This window comes from Sceloporus occidentalis, unplaced genomic scaffold (genome assembly GCF_023333645.1).
Source record: "Sceloporus occidentalis isolate IW3139 unplaced genomic scaffold, rSceOcc1.0.p SCAF_5, whole genome shotgun sequence".
NCBI classification, from domain to species: domain Eukaryota; kingdom Metazoa; phylum Chordata; class Lepidosauria; order Squamata; family Phrynosomatidae; genus Sceloporus; species Sceloporus occidentalis.
Genome location: NW_028316985.1, coordinates 92,903,586 through 92,918,155, shown reverse-complemented (window position 1 = coordinate 92,918,155; position 14,570 = coordinate 92,903,586).

The window sequence follows — 14,570 nt, the reverse complement described above, 5'->3', positions numbered from 1 at the left end:
TGCTGTTCTGCACAGCCTCTCGCAGAGTGCTTGAGACACCAGTTTCAGAGCTGAGGCAAAGTTTGCATCAAAGTCTCCTTTGTTGTTTTCTGTCTCTTGAAGTGTTTACATTTCTTCTCCTTCAAATCAGATTGCTGTCTCTCTCCCTTTGGCCAGCCCATCTGGAAGTCCACTCATTCTTTATCATATAAACAGACATTCTGTGATGTCATACATACCTTCAGAGATCCTAGTAAGCACTTCCAGGATGGCATCAATATATTTTTAGTGGTCCAGGATGATTACCTCTTGGTAGAATATGCATTCTTAGGTTGTTTTGAGCCTAACCTTTACCGTACATAGAACAGCATTTAATAGTCTGGCTAACATCACATATATCCCATAGTAACATAATTTACAAAATATATTTTTCTTGGTGTTGCACTTATTATGTTAATTTACATAAACAGTGATGTTACTGTATGTGTCTAATATAAGTGATAAAACCAAAGAACATAAATATGGAAATATAATAGGACATTTGCCTCTTTGGGGAACATCACCCTCTCTCAACCTCAGAAAAAGGCAATGACAGTAGCATCACTAGGGAGTGCAGGGGGTACGGACTGCATCAGGTGACACCGCAGAGCTCTGGGCACCCTGCCTCCCTGCTGCACAGCACTTCAGTCATGGAAGGGAGGAAAGGGGCGTGCCCTTTGGCTCCACTTCTGCAAGCGTATTGGGTGACATCCGGTGGAGGAACGCCACTGGGCAATGGCAAACCTTTCCAAATAAATCTTGCCAAGAAAATCTTAGGATAGCTTTGCCATAAATGAGAGTCAACTTGAAAGCACATAATAACAACATTAACCATAGAAATGTTTCTTCATATGCCTTTGTCTAATATCCTTTAAGGCATCCAAGTTAGTAGCTGTCACTGTAATGTGTGGTAGAGTCTCCATAAGTAACTTTTGTGGAGTGCAAAACAGTACTTCCTTTTGATTGTCCTTTTGACTATTTCTCATTGTCTAGTTTCATTAGATAATCCCAGGTTCTAGTTCTAGTTCTAGAACTATAGGTTCTAGTATAATTGGGGCAGGGGGCTCTATAGCCACTTTCTACTTTGCATTATTTTAAACACTGAAATAATGTCCCCATGTAATTCAACATGCTGCAATGTTTTGCTTTTTTATTGCACCCCAGACACTAGGGCAGATTAACCGCCTTTGATCTGATCGTCTATGGATTTGTTTACATAGAATCATAGAATCATAGAATCATAGAGTTGGAAGAGACCGCAAGGGCCATCCAGTCCAACCCCCTGCCATGCAGGAAATCCAGATCAAAGCATCGCCGACAGATGGCCATCCAGCCTCCGTTTGAAGACCTCCAAGGAGGGAGCCTCCACTACACTTTGAGGGAGTTTGTTCCACTGTCGAACAGCCCTTACTGTCAGGAAATTCCTCCTAATGTTGAGGTGGAATCTCTTTTCCTGCAGCTTGCATCCATTGCTCCGGGTCCTAGTCTCTGGAGCAGCAGAAAACAAGCTTGCTCCCTCCTCAATATGACATCCCTTCAAGTATTTAAATAGGGCTATCATATCACCTCTTAACCTTCTCTTCTCCAGGCTAAACATCCCCAGCTCCCTGAGTCATTCCTCATAGGGCAAGGTTTCCAGACCTTTCACCATTTTAGTCGCCCTCCTTTGGACATGCTCCAGTTTCTCAATGTCCTTTTTGAATTGTGGTGCCCAGAACTGGACACAATATTCCAGGTGGGGCCTGAGCAGAGCAGAATATAGTGGCACTATTACTTCCCTGGATCTATCCATCATTCCTTCTCATTCTTTCCCAAAGGAAATCAAATTATTTTTAAAAACAACCTTCCCAAAATCTTATTGTTTTCAAGAGAATTATTGTGTAGAATCTGTATCTTTAGTTTATTCCAACATCATTTATGTATGCATATCTGATGAACTGACAATATTCCATTTCCTTCTTCCTCTTGATCTTTTAAAGCATCACGGGGTTTTTCTTTTGGTATGAGAAGTGCAAGTCATTCTGTTCTGCATTCACTTATGAATGTGCCAGCAGCACCATGCTCTGTACTGCTCACCATGGCAGTAACTCCACTATCCATACAGTGATTCTTTTTATACCTAACCTGTGCATAGTACACCTTTTATTCCATCCTTGCAAACCAATTAATTTTTTATTTTAAGTCCCTACACATGCCAATTCTTTGTTCTTTTTCTGAAGCCATGTGAATCTTAAATCTTCTGCCACCCACTACCTACAGTGAATTGTGTTCACAAAAGATTTGGAAAGAGTTTAATAACTGAGGTTCTCATCTGTCCATACACACTTCTTATAAGTAAATGAAATATACTATAAGTAAAACTACCTTGCTTTAAGGCTCACATTTAATGGTTTCTTAGCTTCATTATACTGTTCTTGATTTTTCTGTACTTTTAAAGTTTTGCCTTAAATAAATTATCAACAGTGATGCAGTACACGTGAGATAAGGTGCTGCTAAGATTCTCTGAGGGGCTCTGCAGACTGCCTCAAGGGGTGGCGGGATGCTGCCCATTTTCTGGCCTTGGAGGGCTCAATAGCTGCAGCGGTGTGGCCCTTTGGTGCTGCATCATCTGGACATAGCACTGGAGGCACGCCATGATGCTGCATGCCATCTAGAGCGGCATCATGGCATACTGGGGTTGGAGTCAGGGCATGCATCATCAGGATGCTGGGCCCCAACTCCATCCACAGGCTGGCCGTTTCAAGCCGGTCTGTATAGGGCCTCAGTCTCAGGAAGAAAGGATGATCATCTTAGTGGCTTCTAGAAGACTTGTCCTGTTAAGCTATACTGGTATTACCCTCATCTCAGAGTGATTTCCTTTGTCTTAGTATTAGCAAAGGGAAGTGCTAGTGCCTTGCCCAAGAACTTGAAGGCTCCTCTGGAGCTTGAAAGACCATGTAATGTCCAGCAGTGCAGACATGGGGACCATCTTCACATGAGGCAATGGCTGGCATCCAGTTAGGGGTATGCACATACGTAGATCATGTTATGCTTTCAGGGTAGAAAGTCACCATTGCATAATGGCTGTAATTTGCTGATAGTGGTGAAAGCAGAGTTGTGTAGTCAGCATGTTCCTCTGTGTCTTGTCTTTACACGTTGTGTTCTGCCATTGCTCAGTACGTGTTGCATTTATATGTTGTGCATTGCAGTTGTGCATTCTATACTGTGCATAGAACATTGTGGTATGGCACCAGTCCTTGCCATATGTTGTGCAAATGTTGCTGTTCTGCATGTGGTTGCATAGTGCTTGTTTAGTGTATCTCTGCATGCAGATGTTTTTGCTATGCTGAGGGAATATTGGATTGCTGCATGTTCAAGCATTTGGCCAAAGAGATGTGAGAACAGTTTTTTGCTTGTTTCTGTTTCTTCATGCTGTCCCCACCTATTAGTCATGAATGAAGTTGAAATTTGTACTCTCCATGGCTTAGTTTTACTTCAGGCTTTTGTAATTTGGCCACATTATGAGGAGGCATGAATCACTAGAAAAGACAACAATGCTTTGAAAGGTAGAAGGTATTGGTAGAGAGGAAGACCACATGCCATATGGTTAGACTCAATCAAGGAAGTCATGGGTCTGAATTTACAAAACCTAAGCAGAGTAGTTGAAAACAAGGGATCTTGGAGATGTCTCATACACAGATTTGCCAGAGTTGTCATTAACTCAAAGTCATATAATCATAGACCACAAAGGCCACCCAGTCCAAACCCCTCCCCTGCAGGAAGTCACAATCAAAGCATCCCCAACACATGGCCATCCAGCCTCTGTTTAAAGCTCTCCAAGGAAGGAGACTCCGCTACACTCCGAGAGAGTGTGTTCCACTGTTGATCAACTCTTACTGTCAGGAAGTTCCTCCTAATGTTGAAGTGGAATCTCTTTTCCTGTGGCTTGCATCCATTGTTCTGTGTTCTAGTGTCTGGAATAGCAGAAAACAAGCTTGCTCCATCCTCAATGTAACATCCCTTTAAATACTTAAAGAGGGCTATCATATCACCTCTTAACCCTCTCTTGTCCCGGCTAAACATACCCAGCTCTCTAAGTCTTTCCTCATAAGGTATGGTTTCCAGAACTTTCACCATTTTGGTCACCCTCCTCTGGACACACTCCAATATCCTTTTTGAACTGTGGTGTCCAGAACTGGACACAGTATTCCAAGTGAGGCCTGAGCAAAGCAGAAAGAGTGGCACTATTACTCCCCTTTATCTAGATGCTATACTTCCATTAATACAATCTAAAATCACATTGGCCTTTTTAGCTGCCACATAACACTGTTGACTCATGTTCAACTTGTGGTCTACCAGGACTCCTAGATTCTAGTTAAAAACAAAAGCCCCTTGAACTTAAACTGAGCAGCACCTGAATGAATCAGGCCCTCCAGATCACTATTTCACCCTCGGGCCTACTCTCAGGGACTGGTATCTTTGAACACTTGTTCATGGCTCAAGCACTTCAGAATTTCCTTGTGTATCTCTGTGACTTTATGTCACCTGTTGTTTTAGGATGGCCCCATGAATTCCATAGGTTTTTTTTTCCAGGCAAGGACTACTCAGAGATTGTTTACCATTGTCTTCCTCTGAAATCTAGCCTATACCACCTGCTCTTCATTGACTGTGCTAGGAATATGTGTCCCTACAGCAGGGGTAGAGTAGGGGAGCCAGTCCTGACACCAGCAGCCTTTCTCTTGCCATTTGAATCCCTTGTTCCCATCCCTGGAGCTCCAACAAAGTCTTGTTTTAATGATCTTTTGTTGGGATGGGCAGCAGTGACATTGTGGGGGAATTAAAATGGTGGACAGGAGGCTTTATGTCCTTCTATATCTTCCCCACTACCACTACTCAGTCATCTCCCCAACTTTGGCCTGGCGAAGGGCTGTTGAACTGTGCACCAAACTTAGTGCCAACCCTGTTCTCCACATTACAATTCTTTTTTCTTTTTTCATCTCCTGAGAGAAATGCTTCTTTGACATTGCAACTTAGGCAGTTTTCAGCTGTCCCAGCATTTGAATTGGCAAGCTTATTCCCTCCCTTGCTTGAATTGTTTTGGCCATCTAAAATGAGAAAAATAACTTGTTACTTTGTTACGTAGGTCCTTGTAGAGAACCACATTACTGCTTGCAGAGAATTGTAGAAGTCAGCAGGCAGTGACCTTTCAATCTGTGGGCCAAACTACAGATGGGTTTAATCATGTGGTTTACCCTTGAGTGCAAGGTTTTTCTTTTCCAATAGCCAGCATGGGGGGAGATGGGCCAAACGCCTTAATATTAAATGCAAATTAGATGCCTTTGCTTTGGCTTTAATAACAAAAGCATGGAATTTGCATTTAACACTGAGTCTTTGGGAAGGAACACTTTTGGCATCTCCATCGGGTAAAAAAGTCAGGAAAAAAGAGGTGAAATGGAGTGCTTATAGGCAGGCCATACAGCACAGCATATTCAGCAACAAGGCCCATGTTCAGTCTCGAATGGGGCCCATATGAGCATATGTGTACACAACACACAAACACAGACACACACATAATTCAGTGACATTTCAGTGTTCCTGCTCAAGATTGATAGGCTGGGGATGGTTGTTTCAGAGAAAGGGCTCCTGCCAAAGCTTCTTTTGCACCAGTTTACTTTACTGTTTCTGTATAAGCACTGTGAGAACAGAAGATGCAATCTTGGCTGCACCACTCTCTAAGAATTCTCAATTGGGATTGCAGCAGTTGGAAGGAATTCTATTCAACCAGTGATCCTGGTACTTGGAGGTCCTGGTGCAATGAACATGGCTGCTGAGGGGGAGGAATTCAGGAGTGGCACTGCTATGGAATGGAGGTGATATAACAGGCCTGTAGGGAAAGGTTGCATATGGTCTTTAAATGTTTTCTGGTGAAGGGAATCCTGAAAACAAATTACAACTCAACAGAACTACAGAAACATGACCTCACATATTATTTTTTAACATTCTTAGGAACTATGGCAAAATCCAGCAATGCTTCCAAGCTTTAAGCAACATTGAGTTGTGCAGTTCCAGGACTCTGCAGTCCATAAGCTTGTATGATCAAACCTGAGAAGCTCCTCACTCAAGAAACAAAACAAAATAAATCCTTAAATTAAAAGCAACAAAACACTCTCAGGTTTTGTTTGATTGATAATGGACATGGTTTTATACACATATGTTAAAGTCTGTTCAGCCTAAATGTGGGTGTTGTCTGCCTTCAAGTCTTTTCTGATTTATGGCACCCTAAGGAGAACCTCTGAAAGGGTTTTCTTGGCAAGTTTCCTTGGAGGGAGTTTGCCATTGTTATCCTTTGAGGCAGTGGGTTTCATGGCCAAGTGGGAATTTGAATAATGACTGCTATGTGGAGATGCTATTTTTACATTCCAAGCCATAGAAGAACTTGAAAAGGAAAAGGAATAACATTCAGTTTGAAAGCTTGCATAACGTATTTTGTGCATTTTGGCTGGATGAATAAATAAATGTAACTATTTTGTGGATTTTGGATGTTATTGTACTTTGGACTGTAGTCACTCAAAACATTATAAACCAGGCAAATTCATATTCTGAACCTGATCATTACAAACTTTAATTATGTCACAAATGAAAAGGTTTGTGCAGGAGAGGAGGTATTTGTAACCCATCAAAATCACTGTTTTCAGTTTGCACATACTGGGAAATGTTTGGTGCACTTTTCTAAAATATCCATGTAATTACAGAAGGTTTTAGTAAATTAATTTGTTCATATGAGCCAGCAGTCTTCAATGCCTTAATGTCCCAAATTATAGTTCTGTGTCATAGTAATGAAAGTTCATGAGAATCTGCTATGGAAGACTGCAAAGAGGGACTGCTTCCCAGTTTTAACTTGTGTGTCCTTCAACTTTTTTCCAGCAGGGATCTATGAATGCTTAGGATGATGAGGTTACAGAGAGAATGACTCTCACGGCTGGAATAAAATAGTCACTCCTGGGTAGACTGTCATCGCTATTGTTCAAGGTCACTTCTTTTTATTATTACAGACCTTTATAAAGAGCTACAATTCATCATTATTTAGACGTGTGATGCATCATTTTCTGTAGAATGCTTCTGAGTTATTTGAAAATGCTGGCCCCTTGATTTCTCTTGTACTACCAGTATATTAAAGGATGAGCACATCTATCTGATTTCTAGAGTATTTTTCTCTCTCGTCAGTGCTTTTGAACAGGAAACACTTGGTCCTTCAAGCTTACAGTACAGCTTTGATCTCACTTCTTTACAGATTCTGCAAAATATTGTTATATTTCTGCACCAGCCTACTTTCCCCAGCTTCATTTAACATATTTTTTCATCTATCTCAGTTTTTTTTCTGAGTGCAGTTTTATGGTGTATCTTTTTAATAGCAATAATGAACAAAATAGTTTAGTGAATTTTAAAACATTGTTATATTCAATGTTGGGACAACTTGTACAGTGGACCCTTGTTATACGCTGGGGTTTGGTTCCAAGATCCCCCGTGTATAACAAAATCCGTGTATGCTCAAGTCCCATTAAATATAATGGCATAGCAAAATGGTGTCCCTTATAAAAATGGAAAATCAAGGTAAATTTATACTGTTTTGGAACATTTTCAAACCGTGTATGCTTGAATACGTGTATAAAAAATCCGTGTATAAGAAGGGCCGACTGTATTCAAGATCAGCTTCAGCAACTTGCTTAAAGAAATCTAAATGATTTTATCTATGAAAGAGAATATACTGAGTTACCGTTAAGGTTTTTTTCCCTTCCACCTCTAAAAGCATTTGAAAGCTTGCATAATGTATTTTGTGCATTTTGGCTGGATGAATAAATAAATGTGACTATTTTGTGGATTTTGGATGTTATTGTACTTTGGACTGTAGTAACTCAAAACATTATAAGCCAGGCAAATTCATATTCTGAAGCTGAAATATGTGTTGTGCTTTTACCACACATTTTGTCATGTTTAGTCCAGTAGTCCAGTAGGACAAAATGCACATAAAGGTTCTGTGATGAAAGTGTGTATTAGTATGTATATGTGTGTGTGTGTATGTGTATGTGTGCATGCGTGTGGTTAACATTGTATATATTGTTATATATGTAATTATAGTGTGTGAGGGAACTATATATTCCACAGAATACTTATACCAGAGAAGATTACAGTTTTTCCAAGTCAGCCTGGCAGAGTAACAATTAGGATTTTTGTAGTTTATGTGATAAAGATGATTGTATGGGATAGGTTGTTGCTAGAAACTCTACATGAAGAAATCCTAACTGCTAAATTCTGATTTGTTTCAAGGTGATTATTCCATGATCATCTACTGGTACTTTGTTTAGAAGAGGGTTGGGCAGCTGTTGCCCTCCAGATATTTAACCTACAATTCCCATCAGTAGAAAGCATAACCAATGATGACGGATTATGGGACTTGCAGTCCAATAATAACAGTTGCCATCTCTGGTTTAGAGCATAGCAGACTGATAGAACTCTACCAACAAAGCTGAAGGTTTCTGGCTGAAGGATACAAGCCTCAAGATCAGTTTTAGTCAGTCAGTGGGAATAGTTGCTGAAGGCGGAAGACCAGAAGAAGCAAGCAGAAGATGTTTGGAAGGACCTGAAGGCTTCATTATAATAATATAATAATATGATTTATTTATATTCTGCCTTTTCCTTGCAGAATCAAGGTTGGAGAGGCCAGGGATGCTGGGGTTGGAAGGAGGCCAGGGATGCTAGGGTCAGAGAGGCTGGGGATGCTGGGAAGCCAGCAGATTCAAATTCACCTGGTGCCCACTTGGGCTGAATTGATTTATTTTCAAATAAATCGATTCAGCCCAAAAAGGAGTAAAAAAACCCAGTGTGTTTTTGATGCAGGTTAAACAGGTCTAGAGCATGCCCCCCCTTTCCAAATTGCTTCAGTGATTTTGATTAATTGGGAACCATGCACGTTTAAACCAGATCATATCGAATCACAATCTGGTATAAACAATAGTGAGAATAAGGCCCTGGATTGAAAAAGGAACCTGGAGGCAGCCTTAAAGAGAAAATGGTGGCCATAAGCATCAAGAAGGAGGTGGATATGAAGACAACACAGGTGCTAAACCAAAGGGAAGACTAGAGAAGTCATCTGGAACAAACTCTTAAAATGTGTCAGGATTTCAACTCTGTAAGTCCTATCTGCTTTCTACCACTGCTTCCCTCTCAGGTAAACAGGCACGCCACAAGTTTGTAAAAGAAATATGGACAAATGGCACTATAGCTCACCCCTGCACACACCTGACATAAGATGCTTGGGATTCCAGTACTACATAGGAGGCTTGAGTCTCAGTACATACTTAGACACTCAGTGACAGTAGACATGGCCAGATATCTTTTTAAAATTGAGCACCTATCAGAACAGTGTCAGCTTAGCATGATCAAATTCAGTCACTCTGAGAAAGGCACTCTTGAATCAAGACCAGATGACTTTGAGCTCTTTTTAAAACTGCCAGGAGAAATAATCTGACAGGTTGAAGGGACTTTCTCATTCTGCATTCTGAAGATTTAGTGAACAAACTGGATTAGTCACACAAGAAAGATGTCCTAGGATAGGGAAAAAAAAAAAGAGAGGAAAAGAGTTCCTAGGGACTAGAAAGGATGGTTATGATTTATAAAGTCCTGTATAGCTTGGTCCCAGATTATTTGAAAGATCATTACCTTCCAATATGAGCCTGCCCAAGTTGTAAGATCCTCAAGGAATGGTTGTCTATTGGTCCCACCACCATCACCAGCACATTGTATGAGGACACATGAAAGGCCTTTCTTGGTGACTACTCCAAAAGTGTGGAACTTCCTGATACCGTGCCCCCCCCCCCCGCCAGTCCTTTTGCACCAACAAGCAAATACCTTTCTGTTCACTCCGACTTTTGAGTGTACACTGTTTGATGAAGAAATCCTTTTAATTGGATGTATTGCATTTTTAAATTATTTGATAACCTTTTAAAACTGTTTAAAATGAATATTTTAAATATGATTGTTAGTTTAATTCTGTTTACCTTTTGTATTATCCATTGCTTTAATTGTATTTTGTTTTAACTCTCAATATGAACTACTTTGGGTCTCCTATTGGGAGAAAGGTTAAATAAATCAATCCATCAGTCTTGATCCTAGATGTAAGTGTTTGTTTATCTATACTCAGGCCCACACCTGCATCCTCTTGGATTTAAACTGCCTTTTGGGAGCATAGTTCTTACAGTCAGCCCATGTGACATCAGTGGTGCCATCTGGGTAGAACCTTGGGGCAAAACTGCAGGGCCCTCATGAGTAAAGTAGATAGTAGGACCTTCAAATGCCACTGAGCTTTTTGAAGTAAGTGAAGTAATATATGTTACCATCTTAAGAGACATGATCCTAAAATGGCCATGAAACCACAGCCCCAATATGGCCATAAAGATCAAAGTCTAACATTTCCTGACTGCATAACTTGCATATCGCAAGATATGACTTGAAGCAAGAAAAATCTAAACATTTATATGACTGCAGTGTAGTACAAACAAGGGGCAGTTAAAGTACATTTTAAAGGTAACATAAGTCCCAGTAAATGCATAATGATAAGTATAGGAAGTGCATTTGTTATATGCTCTGTTGCTTCCTAGGAAGACCATCAGGTCTTTGTTACAGTGAAAGATACCATCCCTTGAGGCTAGGATCTCAGGTATAAATATCAGTCCCAAACCTAGCCTCCTTGCGAACAGCTGGCACCTCTCTCTTAGACATAGTTGAGCCCCAATCTGTGCTCTATGTGTACAGAGAGATTCCTCCACCCACGGTGTCATCCTCAGGCCCTATTCTGAGCCACTTCCCACTTTCTGTAGTGTACTTTTCAGGACAGGTAAATATTGCCTTCTCTAAATCCTTCAGATTTCACTATTCAAATTTCCATACCTCCTTTTCGTTTATCTCTGTGTGGTGTGCCTGTCTGGATTGCTATCATGTGTTTGATTGCATTCTTATAGCTTTCTAAATAAAAAACCTTTTCAATTCACCCAGACTTGGAGTCCTCCTTGGTTAGTACTGGCATACACATGCGGAAACAATCCTCAAGTTACCCAGCCTCTCATAAGCTTCCTTGAGCTAAACAAATCCCCCATCTTTTAAAAACCAACACAATGGGTGTGGACCCTCCATCCCCCCACCTTTATTTGGATAGCAGTAACATGTTATAAAGCACCACAGAGCACCCCAAAGTTGAGTTTGAAAAAATAGTAGCATGTTATATTACTCTTTGTTACTTTTCTGTTCATTTTTTAAAATGTCAAAATAAGCATCTAAACAGTGTTACACTCCAGTACTCAAACCATTGCATTATGCTGGCTGTGTACTTTTTGTTATTTCTCCAAATGAGGTGCTATAGGCAACACCATTATTTGTAATGCATTACCCCTAACGTCTGACTTATTTTATTATATATATTTCATCTGGAAAGTGGTTCAGTTGATCACGTGGTCCTTCTTCACCTACAATCAAAAGTGACAAAAATCCAAACACAAGGTGGACCAAATAGTAGTTATCACTGGTCTTCTGCTGAGTCACGATGTTGTCATTGCCATTGTCCTCTCTGTCCACCTTGAAGCCGAGCCTGCAAGGGAAGGAAAGGCTAAACTGAAATGAGGAACTCCATGGATCAATGCAGGGAATGCAGAAGAACAATGAAATCTATGAAGAAAAGACAATATATTAATATGATACCAAGAGATGTAAATGTTTTCTACTATAATATTTAACACTACGAAAGAGCTTTCCAGTCATGAGAACGTTCCCCTGTACACTTCAAAGCATATCATATGCACAAATAAACATGCAGGAAATAACACTTTTGAACAAGCAACACAAATATATAAAGGATGGTGAGGTGTAGCATGGTGCCACAGATACAGAAGGAACAACAAGACATAATACAAAATGTGAATGTTAATGGCTGCAGTAATGACAGATGACAAGAATGACAAATGACAAGACCAAGAATGAGAGGATACCACACGCAGCAAGAGAATTAATGGCTGGTCTTGGAAGATATTATGAATAGCAACAAGAATGACAGTATGCTGCACATTGAACTTTATTTTATTCCCTCCTCCTCCTCCTCAACATTTTGTATCCATTTCATATAACCTTCTTTTTGATAGCATTGTGAGTTTGTTAATTAGAAAAATGCTATGGGGAGTAATGGAATCTGACTTCAGCAAGGCTGATGTTGTTGCAGACAAGTTGGTGGAGTACAGAAACATAGGAGCTTATTGCACAGGGCTTGGGGAATGCAAATGGAGCAGAACAGAAGGGAGCGGGAATGGAATGGAAGGGGAAATCACACATATTACCACACAGGAGAATGCCACCAATGCTGCCGGAAGTCCCCAATCCATTCCCCATCCGTCCCACAGCAGCCATTTTCAAGAACTGTTCAGAATCATTCTTGAAAATCAGCTGCTGTGGGACGGTTGGGGAATAGATTGGGGACTTCTGGCAGCATCAGCAGCATTCTCCCATGTGGTAATATGCGTGATTTTCCCATTCCGTTCCCTTCCCGCTCCCTTCCCTTCCACTTCATTTGCGTTTCCCAAGCCCCATGCAATAATCTCCATAGAATCATAGAATTGGAAGGGGCCCATAGGCCATTGAGTCCTGCAAGCTCACTTAATGCTGGAAATCCAGCTAAAGCATCCCCATTTTTGTCCAGACTCTTTTTGAAGTCATCCACAGAAAGAGACCCTAACAGTTATCTGTATTCCATTGTGGAATAGCTCTTACTGCCAAGAAATACTTTCTGCTGTTCAAATGAAATAAATTATCTTGTAACTTTAAACCATTATACCTGGTCCTATCCTCTGGGGCAGCAGAAGACAGGGCTGCCCCCTCCTCTCTGTTCATTCCCTTGAGGTATTTAAAGAGTGCAGTTATGTCACCCCTCAGTCTTCTGTTCACCAAGCTGAACATGCCCAGCTCCTTCAACCTTTCTTTGTATGCTTTGTTCTCCATACCTCTTTTCATTCTTGTTTCTCTTTTCTGAACCTGCTCCAACTTGTCTATATACTTCCTAAAATAAGATGCCCAAAACTGAATGTAGTACACCAGATGATGCCTGATTACTGTAGAATGTGGTGGGACTATTAATTGACTAGACTGACTACTGCAAAATATAGTGGGACTATAGAAACTACAGAGAGCCAATGTATGGCACAGTGGTTTGAGTGTTGGACTATGACTCTGAAGACCAGGCTTCAATTCCCAGCTTGGCCATGAAATCCCAGGACACCTTGGGCATGTCACACTCTCTCAGCCTCAGGGAAGGCAATGGCAAGCCCCCTCTGAACAAATCCTGCCAGGGAAACACCATAATAGGTTTGTTTTAGGGTCGCTATAAATCCAAAACAACTTGAAGGCACACAACAATAACAGCAATAGAAACTATGGTCCTGTTAATGGAGAATAAAATATTATTTTGCTTCTTTGCTGCAGCATTACCCTGCTAGATCATGTTCAGTAATAAGGCCAAGGTCATTTTCACATATACTGCTGGCAAGCCAAGTTCTTTAAGTGTATATTTGGGCTTTGTGATGTCAATGTAGAATTTTGCACTTGTCTCTGTTGAATTTTATTCTATTAGTTTCTGCCCAATTTTCTAGTTTTGAATCCTGTTCCTAACTTCCAATGTGTTAGTTACCCCTCCCAGTTTTGTATCATCTGAAAACTTCATAAATATTCCCTCTAACTCATCATCTGAGTTACTGATTAAAATACGGAAGAGTATTAGCCCCAGGACGGAGCCATGCAACACCCCACTTGAGACTTCCCTCCAGTCTGAAGGGCAACTGTTGATGATAACTCTTTGGCCTTGGTTTTCCATCTAATTATACATCCATCTGACAGTATTCCCATCTGTTCCATGTTTGATGTGGTTGAGCGATGCTGCTGTTAGGTGGATTTGTAGCTGATTGATGGATTACACCTAAAGAATGATCACCATTGTCATCCTGAAAGATGACAAGTGGGATACTGCAGGGTCCATTCCTAAAAACTGTGTTGTTCAAAATCTTTATAAATGACTTGGATCGAGGAATGGAGAGGATGCTCATCAAATTTTCAGATAGCACAAAACTGGCAGAGATGGCTAATTCTTCAGAAGACACAATCAGGATTCAAGATAACCTCAGCAGATTGGAGAACTGACCCTATACTAGCAAAATGAATTTCAACAGGAACAAATGTAAGGTATGGCATTTAGGAAGAAGAAATGAAACATACAAATACAGGAGGGGTGATGTCTGGCTTAACAACAGTACATGTGAAAACAAGCAAGTGCTCTTAGAGGAATACAAACTAAACACAAGGCAACAGTATGAAGGAGCTGCAAAATAAAGCTAATGCAATTCTAGGCTACATTAATAGAAATATAGTGTGCAGATCAAGGAAAGTAATGAAACCATTGTATTCTGTTTTGGTCAGAATTTATCTGAAATGCTTTTTACAGTTCTGGGCACAGTATTTTAAGAACGATATTAACTAGCTGGATGATC